This window comes from Vicugna pacos, chromosome 15, assembly GCF_048564905.1.
Source record: "Vicugna pacos chromosome 15, VicPac4, whole genome shotgun sequence".
Taxonomy (NCBI): Eukaryota; Metazoa; Chordata; class Mammalia; order Artiodactyla; family Camelidae; genus Vicugna; species Vicugna pacos.
In genome coordinates, this window is record NC_133001.1 from 14,606,403 (window position 1) to 14,628,277 (window position 21,875).

The window sequence follows — 21,875 nt, forward strand, 5'->3', positions numbered from 1 at the left end:
TAATCTATGAACTGTTTCTAGACTTAAAGTGAACTTATTTTTGTCTCTGGCTTTTGATAAAATTTGGTGATTCTTTCTTTGGTATTTTTGTGAGATCTGGTTTTATGTGAGATCAGAGATTTAGGAGGATTCTTTTATTTATAGTTATATTTATTTCATATTGGAGATTGATACTCTCACTCTCCTTATTACAAAACTGCAGAGAAGTGAATTTAGAAAAACATAATTAAAAAATCTCAGTTATTTTTGTTGCTTCCTTCTCTCTTGTCCTTCCCATCCTCCAATTTTAGTTTAGTGGGTAAAATTATTTTACAAAGAGTTACGTTTGCAGTTTTCAAAATGACTTCTTAGAAGTGAAATTTGCATCAATTTTTTTTTCAATCCCCAACTATGTTACATTTTCACTTTTGATTTGTTAAAACACACTGTCTTATAGATACCTGAAACTTTGAGATATTTTTAGGCAAAGAAATGATTTGAAAACTGAAAGATATCTTCCTAAAATTAAGACACAAGCGCTCAAATGGCCCTGATCTTTCTTTCAAATATTCTAAACATTCCGTTTCTTGAGGATTGTATTTTATTAGATTAAGATCACCAGCTCTCTGAAACCAGGCTGTATTGGATTACTGTTAAGAATCACAGTGAGGAGGTCTTGATAATACACACATTTCAAGTATCTCAGTCAACTAGCAGGAATAACTGATTTCAGCGCCAGAGAAGTTTGATAGGTGCCTGGGAGAAAGGCCTGGAACTAGGGAAAGACTTAGGGGCACGACGTGGTGGGGGAAGGCCTCGCTAGAGAGACGATGCACTGTTTCCAGAGTCCAGTGGATTGTTGGGGAGGGGTTGACCTTAAACTTATCGAAGGATACTTATTCGGGAAACTCTCAACAGCCTTCACTTTGAAGGGGTGAAAGGACAGGTGGAATGTTGTGGAAGTGTCTGCTTGAACAGGTGCTGGGTGACTGAGGGATGTCTGGAGTTCGCTGGGCCGGGGGGGTGGAGGGTGGTCGAGGGCCACGCTGAGGGGTGGCCGACCAGTCCCCGGGCAGGCGACAGGCGGCACCGGGCTGCTCGCGAGAGCACCTCGGGGTGGGGGAAGGGTCGTGGGGGAAAGTCGAGTTCGGCGTGGGTTTCTGCGTGGAGGCCCATTAGAGGAGGCGCCGAGCAGCTGCGCGGGGTATTCCCTGCTCCGGGGGAACGGCCCGGCCCTCTCCCGAGGCGGCAAGCGCTCCCCCCGGCCCGGGCCGCGGCCCTCCCGCCCCCGCGGAGCCGCGCGGTGGATTGTGGGCTGGGGGCTGCGGCGGCCTCGCGGCGGCCTCCGGCGCTGTCTCCCCGGAACCTAGCCGGACCTAGGCGGGCCGGCGGGGTGAGGGGAAGCAGTGGGGCTGGGAGCAGAAGCGCCGGGGGTAGTGGTCGCGGCGCGGCGGCGGCGGCTCCTCCGGAGGCCGGGGATGTGGGAGAGGCGGTGGCAGCAGCGGCGGAGGCGGCGCTGCGGACCCGGGGGAAACTGCTGGCTGACAGGACACCCGGGAGAGACGTGAGGGAGCCGCCGCTGCCGCCTCTCACCCCCAAGCGGAGCTGGGCTCGAGAGGGCGGCCCTGTGCTCCCCCGGCCGACCGGCCAGCCGGCGCGGGGCGGAGGCGGGAAGCCGGGCTCGGGCCCAGCCGGGCTCCAAGCGGCGGCGGCCGCGAAGCAGCAGCCTCGGCGCGACGTGGAGGTTTGGAGGCGGCGGCGATGCACTAGGCCTCGCTCAGGGGCGGCTGCCCGGGACCCGCAGGTAGGTGTCGGACCGGCCCTGCTTGGCCCCAGCGCTTCGCGGCCCACCCTCACCCGACCTCCCGTGGATAGAGGGACCGAGCCCCCACCCCTCTGCCTTCTCCCCGGCCCGAGCCGGGCAGAGTTTCGGTCACAACTGACCAGCGCCGTAGCTTCCATCTCTCCCGGCCACCTCCTCTTGCTAAGTCTCCCTCCGGGGTCGGAGCCAGCAGCCGGGCTTCTCACCTCCGGCCGGCGGCCCCCATGCCGCTCTCGCCCTGCTGCCCCTCTCGGGGATCTGGGCTGTGGAACTTCCACCACCCTCCTTAGATGCTGCCCCCAAACTTTCCCTTTCTTTTTCCACCTGGGCCCTTGGCCTCTTTTTGATCCCACTGGAATAATTTAAATTAAAAAAAATCACTTTTCTTCCTGGCGAAGGCCAACCCAAAGAATAACTCGGTGTTTTGCAGTTTGTCAATGTCGCTCGCAGTCATTTTTTCAGTAGTTAATTTTATTCGGTTCTGCTTCTTTCCATCCCTGCACTGATACAAAGGCAGGCCTCCCCTGCCCTCCTGTCGTTGACAAGGGAACTTTTGCCTCCCCATTATAACTAACCACTTGGTTTGTCCATGTGCCGAGTTCAGGATGGTATTTTTAGAATTTTGGCTGACCCGGGTTGCAATTTTTTAAAAAATTCCCTTTTAACCAGCTTTACTTTTGTCCTTATTGAGGCGCTCCTTACTTTCGAAGAATTAAATTGGAATGTTTTTGTGTTTTGTTTTTAATTGGTTCTGTTTCTGTTTTGTCAAACCCCAGGGCAATCTTAATAGTAAATGCTTACAAGGCAAGTGATGTCATGATAGTATACTGAGAAATGTGTTATTGTGGTAATTTAAACTGCAGATTTTGATAGACATTCAGGTTGACTTTTACAAATATGACGGAGAGTTCTAACTGGTAGAGTACCTTGAGAGCCTTAATGCTTTCTAAGCAGTTATGATAGAACAGATGGAATGATGGGATTTGTTTGCTTGACTGTATTTGTATTGCAGTCAGTCTTATTTTCTAGAAATAGGTGTTACTTGGTGGTTCATAGTGGTCATCATTGCTTATGATAGGTTTTGGTAAAATTATTAATATGTGCAAATTTTGGGCGATTGATATTTGTGGTTTGGGGGATTAGATGTTGGCAATTTTGTTGTGATTTGGCTATTAAAATATGCTGTTAACTTCAGAAATATTGCGCTATTAGGAGAGACATTACAATCTGAGGATGACTTTTAAAAGAAAAAATATTTTTATGTTTTTTCTTTATAAAGAATGCTTTATGACAAAATTATAAAGACTGTCCATGTTTTGTTGTTGATACTAATAAATTTTGTTCTTGGAGAGGTATTGTTACTTTAGCATTTGACTCTGAAATGTTTTTCATTGCTTTCAAATTATCCAAAGTTTACTAGGAAAAAAATGATTATATTTGCATGTTTGTTTTCTGGAAATGTTAAAATTTATTTCTGGTTAGGTGTTAAATTTGTATGACAGAATTAAAATCAAATCTTACATAACTCATGAAATGGCAAACTGCAGAATTTCTTGTTAATCACATTCCTTTTCCTATGAATAAAAGTTGATTAAAGTTCCTTTTTCCTGCTTTTAGCTTTTTACAACTTTATTGAGTAAAATACACTCATTTAAAGTGTTAAATTAAACAATTTTTAGTATATTTACAGAGTTGTGCAACTGTCACCATACTCTAATTTTAGAACATGTTCATCACCCCAAAAAGAAACCTCTGCCCATTAGCAGTTACTTCCCATTCTCTCCACCCCACCCCACCCCACCCCCAGACCGAGGCAACCACTTTCCATCTCAATATTTGCTTATTGTGGTCCATTCATATGAGTAGTATCAGCTGCGTGAGAAGTTTTTCTTTTAAAATCAATTGCCACGTTTGAAATATTTTGAGTGAGGGAATAATCAGCTAGTCACTGGTATTAAATAAGCGATGTTTTAAACAGTTAACATACTGCTTGGTTGTATTCATCATAGAGTACTATGAAGAGTGGAGAAAGAAAAGTTAGCATGAACGAATTCAGTGATCTCAAGAGGTGGCCTAGTCAGCTGGGAGTAAGTAAAAGTTGAAGGAGTATTTTTGCCATTGGGTGTTAAGGTTTGGAAAGGACCTTAAAGGTCATCAGCTTTCTTCTTGCTTCACAAATAGATGGTAGGAACCAGATGAGAAAATCTGAAGAGCAAAAGCTTGAATCTCTAGGATGCGTGGCTCAAGAACCATAGTGCGACCATGTAAGGCAAGAAATGGAGATTTGCAAGTTAGAATTGTTTAGGTTCTATGTATATATATATTTAACATTTTTACTAGCTGAATAGGCAGAGAACTGGACATTTCCCAATCTTTGGAATGGAACGGAAGTGGGGACTGATGTATCTCATGTAGATGAGATCATTACAGAATCCTCCAAAATGCTTTAACCTAAAGGAGGATGCCATGTGTATTATTTAGGTATCTTTTTCTACTGTTACCATCTTGTTTCTAAAAATCCAAATTTAATTAAAAAAATTATACTGGGCTGGTTGGAGGCCTTCTTTTTCAAAGACCCAGGGTGCAACATCTAAACAGTGGTACTCAAACAGGAATAATTTTGCCCTCCAAGGGACATCTGGCAGTGTCTGAAGACATTTTTTGTTGTCACAACTGAAGGTGGGGTGCTATTGGCATCTAGCCAGGGATGTTGCTAAATATCCTGCTATGCACAGACATATCCTACCCCACGCTACCCTACACAGGAGAGTTATCTGGCCAAAATATCAGTAATGTTGTTCGAAACTCACGGTTTGTGTGATTCTGGTAAGGGCCTGAGCTAATGTTCTTGACTCCCACCAGGTGGGAAGATACCCTCAGTGGTCATTGGTGGATTAGATTAATCTTTACGTCCTCTAACAACTCTCTCTTTGCAGGGGAGGCAGTTGAGGGAAAAGTAGAAGGAAATCTATGACATAATGCAGATATTCTTTAGTTTGTTAGTTTTCAAATCTGAAGTAAAAAATTTTTTTTCTGAAAATGTCATCCTTATTTTACTGCAAATTTGAACTATTATGTTTTGAAGTGTTCGTTATTGGTACATAGGTTTTTTTAAAATACATTTATTTTTATTGAAGTATAGTCAGTTTACAATGTTGTGTCAGTTTGGCATAGGTTTTTGAAATTGGACATAGATAAATAATAGTGTTTTCTTTATCTAGATTTTTTTTTCTTGGTAGCTTCAACTGCATAGATAGGAGAAAAGTAAGCTGTGTTTAATTAGTAATGTATGTTGGCAATCCAGAAAAATTCAGAGCTATACTGAATCTCATCTCCTTTTTTTCTTATAGGTCCCACTTTTAACTCTTTTTTAAATTTCCTTTAAATAAACTTAATTTGGTGATGAAAGAAGAAAAGATTGAAGAGTTGGGATCACTTTTGCTCTTTACGAGCCTTTGGCTTTAGATAAATTACTCAGTCTTTCTGAGCTTCAGTTTTCTCATCTATAAAATAGGAATAGTGATAATTCCTGTATTATAAAGTTATTGTGAGAATTAAGGTAATGTTGTATTAAGATGCTATATCAACTATAACTATGCAAGTTAGTTACTGTACCTGAAACCAATATGTTATATATCAATTATAGCTTAATTTATTAGAAAGAGTTACTTATTTCAGAAGAATCAAATAAGAAAGGGATATAGATGGTGCCAAAGGCAGGAATATAGATAGCAAGTCAGAAAACAGTGGCTGCTGATAGCCTTTCTAGGGAGAAGAGAGAAATTCTAAAAATGTATTGGTAATAAACTAGTAAAAGAACTAGTTATCACCATAATCTGAAGCTCTCTTACATAGGGACAAACTGACTTCCTTCAGTAGCACCTGAGGGTATCACTGTTACTACACAGTATTAAACTGATTATTAAAATGGTGAAATTAAGTTATCAAGAAAAGGTTACCTTGTTTTCAAAATACGCTGTTTGAAAAGTCATAAAAATATATGATTAATTTCAGAATTAAAATGTTCAGAATTGCTTTATTTGTGCAAAAAGTTTTAGTCTTACCAAGAGTAAGCTATAGTTATCTGGATCATTCCATTTTTGGGAATAATTCCTTCTATCTTCATTTACTATTCATGCCTTCCTTTATATTTGAAGACTTTTTCTACCAGTGGTAATTTCTCTTCAAATGTGAAGATTTAATGGAAGAAATAGAGGTTTTTAAACTCACTCATTATTCGTAGAATCTCATCTCCTACGTTTGTTTCTTTTTGTATATTTTCAACATCCTTTTATACAAAAAGAGGTGTTTCGATTTGTCTACATGTTCAGTAGTCCACAGTTGTGCTGTAGCATTTAGAGTTGAATTAACTGAAATACATGAAATGAACGGGAGAAAATGTAATCTCTTACAATTTTGTTAACTGGTCAACTTTCCTTCACAACCATACAGAAGTAAGATTGCAGGTTAATAGAATTCCACTATGCAGTGAAATTTTTCTGGGCTAGCAGGAGGGTAGAATAGTTGGAGACAGTATTCAGAATAAGTCATGTCGTGGTATTGGTAGGTTTTCTTTTCTTTTTAATACGTTGAACTTAAAAAAATTAGATTGTAGAAGGTGGTTACAAGTTTTCATAGCAAAATGTGTACTGATTTGGATAATTTTATATTCAAATAGCTTTTTGACTAAAAGTAAGTTCAGAGAATAGGTGTTTGTGTATGCATATTGTGGTAATGCATTTTCTCCTGCAGAGTGAATGAATGCAGTAAAATTTTGAAATTGTTATAATTATGTCGAGAAAGTTTGTGCCTTGTTTTTTGTTTTGCTTTGTTTTTTTTCAATTTGGCTCAATAAGATCCTGAGCTACAGCAGTGGCAGTTAGATTGGAGAGCAAAGGATGGATCTGTGGTGAATTTGAGAGATAGAATCCATACTATGGGACAGTTCAAGTTGGTATAGAAATTGAAAAACGTAGAGACGTCAGGGAGTTAAGTTGGTTCTTGTGTTTATAGATTGGGAAACTACATAGACAGTGTTGCTATTAATTGAGCTAGAAAAGGAATAAATTTGGGGCAGGTAGAGGAAGAGGGTAAAGATGGTAGATAATGAATTTAAGTTTTGAATATATTAAATTTTAGATATCTCTGAGATTTGTAGGTGAAGATGTCCAGTAGGCAGTTGTACATCTGGATGTGGGACACTGAAATGAGGTTAGATGTGGAGAAAGATATGGAATCTATCCAATTTTCACCATCTCCTCTATTTTTATCTGAGTTCAGACTACTGTCATCTCTCCCCTACATTATTACAAGTTTCCTGTCTGTTCTCTTCTAGTCTTAGTCTTCTCCAGACCATTCTCAGTGCGATAATCAGCAATCTTTCTTAAGGGCAAATTTGATCATATACCTTAGCTTAAATGATTTCTGTGACTTTATTTTATCCTCATGATGAAATCTACATTTCTTATTCCTTTAATGAATTTATAAATTCATTTAAGTTTTTTTCCCCAACTTATCTCTCTAGCCTAGTGACTCTCCATGACTCCCCGCTCCCCCTAAATACATAATTTTCTCACACACATTGAATTACTTGTGGTTTCTGGCAATAAACTCTCTTTTCTCTCTAAGCCTTTGCACTTACTCTTCCCTATTCCTGGAGGGCTTTCCTCAGCACACCCTTCCTTCCCTCCATTTTTCTGACTCCTTTCTACTTATCTTTAGTTCTTGGTAAGCCTTCATTGGTTTATTATTATTATTATTTATTGAAAAATTTTAAACCCACAGAAAAGTCAAGAATAGTAGAGTGAACACTTACACATACACACACACACAGTCTCTCTCTCTCTTCCCCCAGCACACATACATACACTTCCCTTTTGCCAAACCTGAAAATGTGACATAAATATCATGAAGCTTTACTCCTGTATCTTAAGCATGCATCTCCCAATTACAGGGACATTCTCTTACACAGCCACAGTGCCATTATTACACCTTAGAATATCAACAATTACTCAATAACGTTATTCAGCATATAGTCCATACTTAAATTTTCCCATTAGTCCCTAAATTCTTTATAGTGTTTTTTCTCCCTCTAATGAAAGATTCGATCAAAATTCATGTGTTGCAGTTGGCTGTTATGTCTCTTCAGTCTTTTCCAGTCTGGACTAGTCCCACTGACTCCCTCTCTTCTTTGGTTTATCCTTTAAAAAGTAGATGTATTTGTCCTCGAGTGTATTCCATATTCTGAATTAGTCTGTTTCTTTATGATTAGATTCTCGTTGAATATTTCTGGCAAGAATACCACACAGATGATATACATACCTACCACTTTATTTTATCAGGAGACACATAATGTCAGGCTGTCCCACTGTTGGTGATTGTAGCTTGATCACTTGGTAAAGGTGAGAACTGACAGAGCTCTCTACTATTTAATAAATAATTGATAATGTGGTAGGTACTTCATGGCCAAATAAATATCCTGTTCCTAAGAACCTTTTAAACCAGTGGTTTTAGCATCCATTAAATGATCTTTGCTTGAATCAGTTATTACATTGGAAGATTACAAATGATGATTTTTCTGATTCTTTCATTCCATCTACATTTATTACCTTCAATGACTTTTGAGAGCATTGAGCTCAGGTTAGTTGAAGACTGAATATAAGCAATTGATTTTAGAAATCAGGTCATTCCTCAGCTTTTCCCGAGCCAAGTGAGTGGTGAGAATGGGAGACAGATTTCTAGGAGGTAGACCAAAGAGAGAGTAGAGGTCTCCTAGTGAAGGGGAGGCAAAAAGAAGTAACTTGAATAGATGGAGTGGAGGGAAAGAATTTTAGTTTTAGTACTTGAAAATGTTTTTTGATGGACTGATGAGATTGAAGATGAGAGAGTCAGGGAATAATTAATAGAACAAGGTCTCACATGAAATGGAGAAAGGTGAGATTCAGAACAGGAGGTTGGGGAGTTAACTCTGGAAAAGAGTAGACACCATACTTACCTCAGAAAGTTAGGAATTGTGTGTAGGTAAAGGTTAGGTACCTTTGCATAGGGATGGAAGAAGTCATATCTGAGGACTTTTTTAAGTTGGTGTGAAGTAGACAGTTACTTTTTGAGCATGAGATTGATGAAGGTAAGCTAAGGGACATGGTAGTAATGAAAGTTTGTCATAAATACTGTAGGGTTTGAGAAAGAGAAGTGTTTCAGGATAAATAAGTGAAAGGACTGCTGAATAGGGCCTCACTTGATTTTGGAGCTCATAAATGTATAATCAGCATGTTTTACATAAATTTTCTCTAACAGTGTTCTGCAGCCAGGAACAAAGCATGGATGAGGGAGGAGAGAATTGAACATGCAAGGGAAACTATTGAACTAGTTGACCATGGGATCCAAGCTAAGTAGAGAAGCTAGTAAGGCAAAATTGGGCTAAGAGACCGAAACAGTGGGGAGAGGTATAGGGATAATGGTAACCAGTGATTGATTAAAATATTAATTTATTGTTGGCTTGGGGTTATTGTACTAATGAACTTATTAGTTATTTACTTTATTCCTTAAACTAACATTTAATATTTTCATTCTTGAACCACTTACTGACTTACTGCAGATGAGTTTCTAGCTATTTTGCTTTATTTTCTTTAAAATTTCTTGAAAGCATCATCTTTATTGTTACTTAACATTTATACAGTACATACTTGTTTAGATTATTTAAAGGCCCTCCCCTTTAAGGACCTAGATATAAAATATATTTTATTAATAAAAATAGACTTAACATTAGATTATTTTTACCCTAAAAAACAAAAAGCAAGGCAGGGATAACCCGAATCAGTGGATAAATCCAAGTGTCATTTTTGTTCTCTTTAGGAATATGTTAATATATAATTTTCTTCTAGCACCTGTTTTCAGGGTAGGGTAGATTATACAAGTTTTATTTTAATTTCTTTCTTTCTTTCTTTCTTTCTTTCTTTCTTTCTTTCTTTCTTTCTTTCTCTCTTTCTCTCTTTCTCTCTTTCTCTCTTTCTCTCTTTCTCTCTTTCTCTCTTTCTTTCTTTCTTTCTTTCTTTCTTTCTTTCTTTCTTTCTTTCTTTCTTTCTTTCTTTCTTTCTTTCTTTCTTTCTTTCTCTCTTTTTTTTGGTGGGGATAGGTAATTGGGTTTATTTATTTATTTAAATGGAGGTACTGGGGTTTAAACCCATGACCTCATGCAGGCTAAGCACTGAACTATCCCCTACCCGCCTAGATTTTATTTTAAATTTATTCTTTTTGTAGCCATTTTAATAAATGCCTACTGGTTTACATATTTAAGACATTTGTATTCTCCAATAACTTTGAATGAGTGATTTTAGGATTTATTTGCTAAACTTTGGCCAAGACACCAAGAACAGAATACCAGTGTTCTATTCTGATTCACTTTGACAAAGATTTCACTAGTACAGTAATATCAGTGGCCCAAAAGAGTGAAATAAAGCATCCAAGTTATATTTTGTTTTAACTGAATTTTTTTTTACATGCTGGAGACAGATTTTATCACTGTAGAGTTTCATCATTCGGTTCCAGACCTATGACCCTTAGTTAATTTCAGGCTGCTATATTAAGTCACTGATTAGTGCTAGGGAAGAAAGACATTGCTTTTATTTTGAATAACATCTAGATTTAAAAAATATATTTATATTGTTTTTTGAGGATATTTATGATTTTTATTCCTGTTAAGGGTGTCACACATGAAATGTCACTTATAGCCATTTAAAAATATGTACATTTAATATTATAAATGTTTATACTTTGTAGCCTTCTAGTTAAGGTTCTCTCTTATTGTTCCTTCTTGTCACTAAATCAACAGTAAATAAGGACCTTCAGGAAACACATGTATTCAGAGTTTCCTGCAAGGAACAGGTTTTCATAAATGTCAACTGGAAATGTAAGGAAAAAGCAAATTAGATTAGTGCAACCGTGTTCTTATCTTCGGTGTTCCTTTAGCTTCGACTTGATTTCCCCCAATTTAGAAATACTGATAGAGGCAAGGAAAAAAAAGAAAAACCACACTGTAATGTCCAACCAAAGATTGATTTGATAGAAATTTGTAGAGATTATTTTTTAATCATAGTAATTTAAAATATCTCAATCTGTCAAATTCTAAGAAACACTTCCCATAACACTTCTTGAATTTTAAGGGTCAATTTCTGATAAATGGTATAGGTAAGTTTCTTTCATATAGCCAAGACACAAATAACAATATATTTCTACACTATTTATGTATATGATTTATCACCTGACAGAATCCAATTTAATCGTAATTTTTAAAAGTACTTAAAAATTAAAAAGTTATTTATCATATACTTATTGCTCACAATGATCTCAATAATGAAGCTAAAATTTAAACATAAAGATCTGCATTTCAAGAAATACTAACAAATTAAGGCTGTCATAGAAATAAGTACTTGTCTATGCATCTTGATGGCACATAGTAGCATATTTATCCTACATTGCAGCTCAGGAATAATCCTTTTACTAAGAAAAATAGTAAATTATATTGATGAAAGTGTATATTATCTTTTTCCCTGAGGAATAATTTTCTGGCTGTCCCAGTCGTACAAAATTCTTTGAACCTAAAACTGCTCTTAAAAAACAGTCTTAAAAAATTATCACAATCAAATGTTATTGCTGTTATTTATTTTTAATACAAGATGCACTTAAATAATAATTATTTTTGTGAATAATTGTTGTTGGATCAGTAATTGACCTGATAAGGAGAAAAAGAAGACAGAAAAGTAAGCCACTGGGTGCCTGAAATGGATGGGAGGCAATAGTGAAAAACTTAGGTGTTGTGTTTTGTTTTTTTTCTGGAAAGGCAATGTGGTTTGGTGACAGAGGTATGGAATTTAGAATCAGAAGATCTGAAAATGCAAATTGTACCTTCACAGTCAGCTAGTTAAGTTGTTTGAAACCAAATTACTCTTAAACTTGTTTCTTTATCCATATAGTAGGAATCATTGATTCATTCAGAAATGTTTTTCTTGGTAGTCTTGCTAGAAGACCAAGAAAATAATGTGAATGAAAGCAAGCAGTTATGAACTGTATCGTGTTTAGTCATATATTAGTGATGATGTAATTCTTCTTCTTTTCCTTCTATTGCTTCCCTCTCCTCTGCCATCCTTTCATGGATAACATATTTTCAGTAATCTTAGGATTTAGATTGTCAGAACTAATGGTGGAAGGGAGGCAATCCAGGTTCATCTAAGTCCCAGCTGATCTTCCTGCCCACCCCAGATAAGGGGCATTAGGCACAAGAGTAAGATGGAAGGGACTTTTCTGGATCAGCTTGCTCATTTTCTTACTGTTGCTTGACGAAGTCCTGTTTTTGTCAAGGTGGCTCTGCCCTAAGATGCCTCATTGTCTCTGAGTGTGGTATTATCTGTTTTTTTTTTGTTTTTTTTTTCTTCCTCTCCACCCCATCCCACCCCATGCCGATGAGTATCTAACTCTTCCTTCTCCTGTCATCTCCCACTTCTGTCTCTTAGAAAGAAACCTCTCATCCCAGGGCATCAGGTTGGACCACTGGCTGGTGCCCAAGCACTAGAATGCAAAAAAAAAGAAGAAGAAAAGAAAAGAAGGAAAGAAAGAAAGAAAAAAGATTGTGTCTTTATCTCACCCTACAGTTGATTTCTTGCTATTTGCATACAAATACACTCAGATCTTTGTGGTCTAAAAAAATTCTTGCTCAAGTCTTAGGCTCTTTTCTTTCATCACCAAAAAGATGTTGATATTGTTGCCTTTATTATTTCATCACGTACTTAATTTATTGTGACATGGCTTCTGCCCTAAATACTGTCCTAAAACTGTTCTCATCCAGTATCCTTCCTGAAGTTAATAACTTCCTTGACTTCTCTCTTTGCAGTGTGTTGACACTACTGTTCATACTTTCCTCCTGGACACTTCTCCCTTGGCTTCTGTATGGATAGTTTTTCTAATTGCTTCCTTACTTTCCTCTTAAATGTGTTTGCCCCACCCATTGCTCTGAGCTCTCATTAGCCCTCCTTTTCTGCCCTTTCTTCTTTTGTAGTATTACTTTCCTGTGACTAGAATTATTTACTCTGTTATTCCTGTAATGTAATTGAACTAGGAATAATGATGCAAAATTCAGGGAGGCAGGATTCTGTTTACTACAAGAAAGAGTGTTTTTTCCTAAAGCAATTTTGGTTGTTTTATAGTAACGATCTATTTTTGAACTAGTCATTTCTCCATTATTGAAGGTTTTCAAGTCGAGGCAGAAAGATCCCTTGTAGAAAGGATTCATATATTGGGTAGACAGTTGAGTCAGGTGATCTTTTAAAGTAGTGTCCATACTTACCTTGGCAGGGAAGATACCATGATCATGAAGGTGGTTTTCCGAGGGTGAAACTTATCCATTGTATTCTGGTTATGCTGACCCTTGCAATTTCCCATATTTGTGGGAAACTCCGCTGCATAACTTGTGGTAGTGGAGGGCTGCGTTTGAGCATTCCCCTGAAAAAAGAAATTAAAAAATAAAGTCCTGTCCAACTCAGAGATTGTAATTTTTATCTCATGCACTCCACTCCCATGGATTGGATCTTTATTCAGATGCCTTCCAAAGACATTTCTAGCCTCTCTGCCTCATCATCCTTCTTTTCTCCCACAAACATAGTTTTTGTCCAAAATTGCTTCTGTTTTATGCCTTGTTTTCTAGTTTCATCATCATTTTCTAGTATTATTTTTTCTTTCCTTTTACTTTCCTTTTGCTGGCATGGCTTTGAGGACCACTGTTCTAGGCTTTGGCTACTTTTCTGATAGGAAATTAATGTAATTATCCGCCCATATTGGTTTGCTGTCTCTTCTCCTTCCCTCCACTCAAACCAGGTGCACTCAAGCAAAGGACACCAATAAAGGAGGCTTGGGATCCTAAAGTTTAAATTTACTTTAAAATTTTGTGTGGCACAGTCCAAATGTTAAGGCTTAAGATGTTTATAATAGTAACAATAATAAATAGTAGTAGTTGCAATTATTTATTGAATATCTACTGTGTGCCAGGTATTGTGTCATGAGCTTACAGTGGCTGTGTAAGTTATATTTCATTTAAATATAACAACACTCCTATGAGGAAGATACTGTTGCCTCTCATTTTACAAATGAGGAAACTGAGACTTAGGAACGTAAGAAAGTTGTCAGAGGTCACACAGCTAACTGACAAGAGATCTAACTCACTTTATGGCCAGTTTTCTTAACCAGTGTATTATATTGTTTAAGGGAAGGTAGAGATACAGAATCAAATTTTAGAAAGTCAGGTAGTGTTATACAAACAAGGTAACATACTTTTGACAGGTTTTTAGATTGTTTTGAATATACATGAACTTAAATGGGACACTGTTAGTGGCTTGTGTGTGCTTACCTCTTTTTCCATGATAGTCATTCATTAGTTCATTCATTCATTGAACATTCATGCAGTTCACTGAGTGGTTAGTCTCTGTACTGGGTTTGGTATAGGAAGAAGAATGAAATAAATATAAATTTACAATATAGTGGAAGAGACAGGAAATAAGCAGGTAAATAAGTAATCATTTATGATTTGAGAAAGTACTATAAAGATCACAGACCATAATGCTAGTAAGAAAATTACAGGATATATATGTTGGATGGGGCATAGGGTAAGGGGAGGATACGCTTAGATACTATGGTCAGGAAAAGCCTGTTAATAACCACTCTCAACATTTTGTTGTTTATCGTTTCATACATTATATATAGCTATAAAACGTTTCTGTATCAAAATGAGATTGTACTATATATTTTGTTTGTAATCTCATAGTTGGGTCTCTTGAAACAATAGCCATTGTGTGTTAATTTCCTCACCTTCTATTCCACTCCATCCACTGCAGTCAGCTTGCACCCCTACTGTTGGACTTGATGTTGCTTTCCTATGTGATTGGTCACTTCCTAATTGCCAAATCTAAAGGAGGTTTTTTCCCTTATTATTTTATTTGCAAATTCTGAGCTGATTTTTTTTCTCTTAATTTCCCCCTCACCTTCTTGGATGTTCCTTTCCATCTTTATCAGTAGTCTCTCTTTATATTTTTCTTTCATTTCTTTCTTCAGCGATGTTTGAGTCCTCTTAGGTTCTGTACTTGGCCCTCTTCACTAATTGTCTCCAGAGTGATATAATCAACACCAGTGTCTTAAGTCTATAATGACTCACCACAGTCTTGTGCATTAAGTCCAAACTCCTTATAAGATTCCACCCAACTTAGGGACTATTCATTTTTTGTCTAAATAAAAAATAAATGAACCTTTACTAATATTTATTATGAGGATTGATACCAACATCTACAGTCAGTCCATATGTTTATTTATCAGATAGTCACATTATATAGATCAGTGAGTAAACTGAACAGATTAACAGTGGTATCCTTTATTTAGTTCATCCTTGTGATGTAATAGAGCTTACACAAGTAGTTACTTCTGTTTATAGATTGTTATCTAGCTTTAACTAAACCAACTCTCACAGAATGTTTAATTAACCTAAAATGATTCCTGTAGAGAAATCATATCTTGGATGAATACTCATAATGGAACCAAAAGTAAACAACAAACCACAGAGTTGGATTCTCCTACTCTTAGTACAGGCTTTTCCACAGCCATACATAAAAGTACTCAAAAGGAGTTGTCAAACTTAAGAATATGTTATGTATTGTTTTCTTTAACAGAAATAAAAAGCATTCCAAATTTGCTGATCTTTTTAGAGATGGCATATAACTGACAATAATATTTAACCAAAAATAATGAAACACACAGATACACAAACATATTCAGTCTGTTCCTGCAGGGTGGTTTTTTTGTTTGTTTTTATTTTTAAATAATGAATGAGAAAATATAGTAGTTGATTTTCTAGAAACACTCATGCTATAGTAAATCTATTTTGAAAATGGATGTTTGAAAATATTCCATCATTATGTTATTTGGTTAAACGATAAACTTGTTAAAAACCCAGACTGGAGTTTTCTAACTTGTTTTAAGAACCTCAAAATAGAGAGTTTAGAAAGTGTGATCAGTGATTTCTTCCACTTGGTTCTACACACATTTGTGAAGTATCCTTTTTTAATTTTTTCTTTAACAGGCATTGAAAGCCAGATTAAAAAAAAATAATAAATTGAACTTAGAGCCAAACCTTTAAATCACCATTTCATAAAGTTTAAATCAAGATTTTTAATAATAATGAGGCATAGTGAGTCACATTGCTATCAGTTAAAGATAGAGTAAAAAGGTATTTTTGCCATTAATTAGTAAACTACATTATTTTAAAGTCTTTCCTTTTTATCTTTTAAAAATTTGCATTTAGCATGTTTTTATATTAAATACATTAATACAGTGGTACCCTACGTAATTGGTAAATGATGATTGCTTAAAATTTTTAACTGATGAGATACAGGACCAAAAAAGTTTATAGACTGCTGATACAGACAATAAACATCCCAAGTTCAAAAGAAGGCCAGTTTTCTGTGGGTTATAATCATTAGAAAAGATTCATAGTGGAGGTTAGGTGTAAGGCTGAAGGTGAGTTTTTGCAGTTTAATAATAGCATTGTTGCTGATTAGTAAAGTGTGGTGGTTAATTTTGTGTCAGTTTTATTGGGCAAGGGATCCCCATGTAGTTGGTAAAACATTAATTCTAGGTGTGTCTTTGTAGGTGTTTCTGGAAGAAATTAGCATTTGATTCAGTAGACTGAGTAAAGTAAGATCTGCCCTTGCCAATGAGGGCAGGCATCATCCTTATCTAATCTTTTGAAGGCTGAAATAAAATAAAAAGGTAAAGGTAGGACGAATTCGTTTTCTCTTCTTGAGCTGGGAAGTCCATCTTCTCTGGCCCTCGTGAATCAGAGCTCTTGGTTCTAGGCCTTTGTACTACAGGACTTAATACCAGTGGCCCCCTGGCTTTCTAAGTCTTTGGCCTTGGACTGAATCATACCATCTGCTTTCCTGGTTCTCCAGCTTGCGTAAGACAGATTGTGGGACTTCTTGGCCTCCATAACTGGGTGGTGAGCCATTTCCTTGAATAACTCATTTTTATAAGTATCCTGTTGGGTCTGTTTCTCTGGATAACCCTGCTAATACACAGATAGTAATTTGTTTTCATAGAAGAACATTTGGAAAATTTAAAAAAGCACAAACAAAAATACAAATTTCTTGAAATTCTGTCACTTGGAGTTAACCATTTTTAATATTGTGGTATATGTTTGCAATTTTTTTTTGCAAATGTGTATTCTTACTTCGAAGTAGAAAATTGGGATCGTACTGTACATATTGTTCTGAAAACTGTTTCCACTTAACAATATGTTACACATTTTTATGTCTTTAAGTATTCTGTAATCCTATTTCAAAAAATTTTAATTGTGGTAAAAATATGTATTATATAACATTTATCATCTTAACCATCTTTTAAGTGTACAGTTCAGTAGTGTTAAGTATATTCACATTGTTGTGCAGCCAATCTTCAAAACTTTTTCATCTTGCAAAATTGAAACACTATAACCCATCAAACAGTTCTCCATTTCCCCTCCCCTGGCCCCTGACAACCACATTGTGCTTTCTATGTCTATGATTTTGACTGTTTAGATACTTCATGTAAGTAGAATCATACAGTATTTGTCTTTTTGTGATTGGCTTAATTTCACTTAGTATAATGTCTTCAAGGTTCATTCATGCTGTAACATAGTCGGAATTTCCTTCCTTGTTAAGGCTGAATAATAATAATATTCCATTGTGTATATGTACCACATTTGTTTATTCATCTTTCAATGGCCACTTTCCTTGCTTCTACCTCTTGGCTATTTTGAATAATGTTACTGTTACATGGGTGTGCAAATATCTCCCCAAGACCCTTTTATCAGTTCTTTTGGGTATATACCCAGAAGTAGAATTGCTCCATCATATGATAATTCTATTTTTACTTTTTTGGAGAATTGCCATGCTGTTTTCTGTTAATGGCTGCACCATTTTACTTCCCACCAAAAGTGCATAAGGCTTCCTGTACCTCCACATCCTTGCCAACATTTATTTGTTGTTGTTGTTGTTGTTTTAGGTAGTAATCATCCTAATGGATGTGGAGTCTGCTGTTCTATTTTTAATGTTTTGAAGTGTGTTTGTATTTGTTTTCTTAAGATACATAATCTAAAGGTGAAATTTGAAATGACCTTTGGAAGGACAAGAGGCATTAGATAGGTACAAAGATGGTATGAACATTCCAGGAAAGGCACAACCATAACAAAGACGAGGAGACCTTAATAGCGTGATGGATTAGAGAAACAGACCACGATGTCTGGAATAAAGATTATCCATGGGTAATTGGAAATAGGGTTAGAAAGGAAGGTAAGCACCAGTTGTGGAAATCCTTGAGTACTAGCTTGTGAAGCTTGACATTTGTTTGGAAGTTGATGAATAATATTAAAGGTTTTTGAGCTGAAGTATGACAAAATGAAAACTTTCTAGAAGATTAATCCTAAAACAATGTGCAGAATGATTTAGATTGGAAGCAGAGAGACCAGTTAGAGGCCCACAGTATGATCAAAGGACGACAGACGGCAGGCAAGTTTAGATTTTATTAAGTAGGGTATATTATAAAGTAGAGTATCACTTTTGAAAAATAGGAGAACATAAGTTAAGTGGTGTGTTAGTATATCTGTGTTTTAACCACTCTGGTAAAATGTTTTGTATACATTGAAATGGTAGAGGGGAAAAAGACTTTTGCTATTACCTTACCTGTAATAGGCAATTTGATGGATAGTTCAGAGTTGACTGTAAATGATTTTGTAATATCAATGCTTCCTTTAAGCAGTTAATATTACAGTGTAGAAACAAGGGGATAAATTTTTGCACAGTATCTGGGTAATGCCTTGGTAAATGTTTGTCTCAGCTGCCTTCTCATTCAGCCTTTAAGGAATTCCAGTTTCTATATGTGATATTACTCTTCTGCAGCATTGAAACTTGATTGCAATTTATTGATTTTTTTCTTGCATATTTGAAGTTGTACAATAACGCCATCTTCAGGTAGATTAACAGTTACAAATTGCATGTTTTCCCTTTTCTCTGATACTTTTATTTTGCATTATTTGTCTGTTTAACATTGACAACTATGTAAAGTTTCTATCCCCCAACTTTTTATTGTGAAAAATAAAAAACATACAGAAAAGTGAAAGAATATGTTACACTCATATGTATTTCACTGAGATAAACCATTTTTAACATCTTGTGGTGTTTGTTTTATCTGTGTACATTTTTTTGCTGAATCATTTGAAAGTAAGTGTATACTTCACTTCTAAATACTTCAGTGTTCATGTCCTGAGTATAAGAACATTTTCCCATACTCTCAATACCATTAATATACCTAAGAAAATTAATAATAATTCTAGAATATCATATAACATCCAATTCATATTCAAAAATTTTCAGTTGTCCCAAGAATGTATTGGAGCCATTTTTTTTTCTTCTTTAACTAGGATCCAGTGAAGGCTCACATATTGCCTTTAGTTGTTGTCTCTTTATTTTAATGTAGAATAGTTCCCCACCTTTTAAAAATGACATTGATCCAAGTGTCCAGACCAATTTTGTTGTAGAATGTCTCATATTTTTAATTTGTTTGTTTCCCTGTTTTGTGGTTTAAATCTCACTATCCTGTTTCCCTCTTTTTTCTTATACTGGAAGATAGGTCTGCATCAGAGGTACTTGACCTTCGGTTTACATAGTCTGTAGGGTCTGTGGATAGAACTCAGGGAGTCCGTGAACTATAGATGGGGAAAAATTATATCTTTGTTTTCATTCACTGGTTCTCAACTGGGATGATTTTGTCTTCTCTCCTCTTTTCCCCCACCTAGCAATGTTTGGCTTTGTCTGAAGACATTTTTGGTTGTCACAACTGGCTGGGAGGCTGTTATTGGCATTAACTGGATAGAGGCTAGGAATGCATCTAGAGATCCTACAGTGTACCGAGGAGAGCCCCCAACAACAAAGAATTGTCTAGCTCAAAATGTCAGTGTCAATGGTGCTTGACATTAAACCCTGCATTAACTGAATTTTAGTTAATTATGAGTGTAGAAAACCCTTCATAGGGTTGTTAGCACTACCTGTAACTTTGTCACCAAGAGAAATTTCAGATGTCTTCATATTACATTAAACTGTTGCAGGTATCTTGAAATATTTATGTTCATTTATTGCTTAGAAATTTAGATTTGTATTAATCAAGAAGCAAAAATTTTACTATATTACAATTTTAAAAGATAATTTGATAGCTGTAGTTCAGTGTAACTGTTCATTGTAATCTATGTATTTTATGGATTATAAACATTATTTTGGAAATGGGTCTGTAGACCTTACCAGACTGCCAAAGAATCCACAGGACAAAAAGGTTTAACCCTTGGTCTAGAGGCTAGATTAGATTGGGTTAAACATTTCTGGTGAGAATGCTTCATAGGTAATGATGTTTATTTCATATTTGTCATTTCATGAATCACATAATATCAAGTTGTCTTACTATTATGAATCATGTCAAGTTTGATGACTTAAGTTAATTAAAGTAGTGACAACTAGATCTTTCCATTCTAAAGATACATTTTCCCCTTTACATTGCAAAATAATCTGTGAGGTAATATTTTGGCAGTGGTGAATTTTCTGTTTCTGAGCAACCTCTTACCTAATTACTTTAGCATACATTGATGATTTTGCCTAAATTGATTTTTACATCAGAGGTTACAAAATAGTGATTTTAGATTTCAGTAATTTCTTCATATTTATAGCATTCTTCTGTAAAGAAGAGATTTCCTTTTCCCACCCCACCCCACCCCCTTTTCCTCATCCCTCTCATTCCTCAAATATTATATAGATTAATTATTTTAAATTTATTCAATATGTTACACTCAGTTAGAGTTTTGTTTTGTTTTTGAGTGCTCAACTTGTCCTAAATGTAGCCAGTGGAAGCTCCTTTAGCTTGGTGCTTGGTCCTTTTCACAGATCCTACTTGTCTTAGCGCATTTCCTTGCTTTCTGACACTACAAGAGTTCTCAGGATCCACTTGTTCTTTCTGTGCTCCAGGTTTGGAGTCATGTATTTCTTCAAAAAAAAAAAATGGTTTCTTTTTGGGGAATAGTATTTAAAACCAGGATCTGAGGACTTGATGTGCTCATTGCTTGTGGAGTGACACTGCTTTTAGGCCCTTTTAATAGAAGCTTTTAAATAAACTTTTAACATACGAAAGTATTTTGAGCTATAAGAAAGAAAGTCAAATGTTTCTGATTTACTTATCCTTGCAGATTCTTTCTTTTGGAATGAATGAGTTTGTTTGTTCCTTTATTAGTTAGTCTAGACCCCTACTTTTATCTACTCACTCAAGAATTTTTGGTAGCTATCTAACTAATCTATTTTACTAATCTCATTTACCTATCACCCATTTCATTCATCTTTATGTAATAAATAATATTTATTATTTACTATCTGTGTGCCAGGAACTGTGTTAGGCATGTAGAAGACACAGGAAAATGGAAATATCAAGAAGTTCACAGTCTAACAAGGAAGACCAAAATTTCAGTATTATGTGCAAAAATAGAAATATATAAACAGTAAGTGTAAGAAACCAAAGAAGGCTGAGTAGATAATATCAGAGTATGGTATTGATATAATTATGAGAAGATTACCATGTGAAGAAAGGTAGAACTATTCATAAGTTCTCATTGTTGGTTACCATTGGTTTAATGCCCAATTTGTATCTAGATGTGTAGGTATAAGTGGAAGTATTAGAAATCAGGGGTTACCTGCATTTAGTGCTGAGAGCTGTCCTTTCTCCTGTATCCTGTGTTTTTTGTTTTTATTTTTGCTGATTTTTTTTTCTGGGCAGGTAATCTATATTTACACGAATTCATCATTTCTGTTCTTTAGCCTTTCAATGAAAGATTATTCCTTTGCTGAAATTAATTTGGTTTAGAGGCCATGTGGACTTGCTATATTTGTTTATACATCCAGGCTTTCTGAATAAGTGCATCATGTTTTATTGCCAATGACTGCACTTGCCGAGTGTTTGCATCATACTTGGTATG

The 21,875-nt window shown here is 36.3% G+C and overlaps 1 protein-coding gene and 1 non-coding gene across 4 annotated transcripts in view; both read left to right on the top strand.

Moving 5' to 3' along the window:
• Positions 1-1,284: 1,284 nt before the first annotated feature.
• Positions 1,285-21,875, top strand: part of VPS54 (VPS54 subunit of GARP complex) — an 85,097-nt gene continuing 64,506 nt past the window's right edge. For 2 of the 3 annotated variants that reach the window (XM_006201505.4, XM_006201506.4), the window contains exon 1: positions 1,285-1,783. The gene's annotated coding sequence lies outside the window, so the exon portion shown is untranslated. The remainder of the gene's footprint in view (positions 1,784-21,875) is intronic. The other variant, XR_012058943.1, reaches the window with a different exon arrangement.
• Positions 13,132-13,297, top strand: LOC116279444 (U1 spliceosomal RNA). The gene has a single exon (XR_004188807.1). It is a non-coding gene; the product is annotated as a U1 spliceosomal RNA (small nuclear RNA).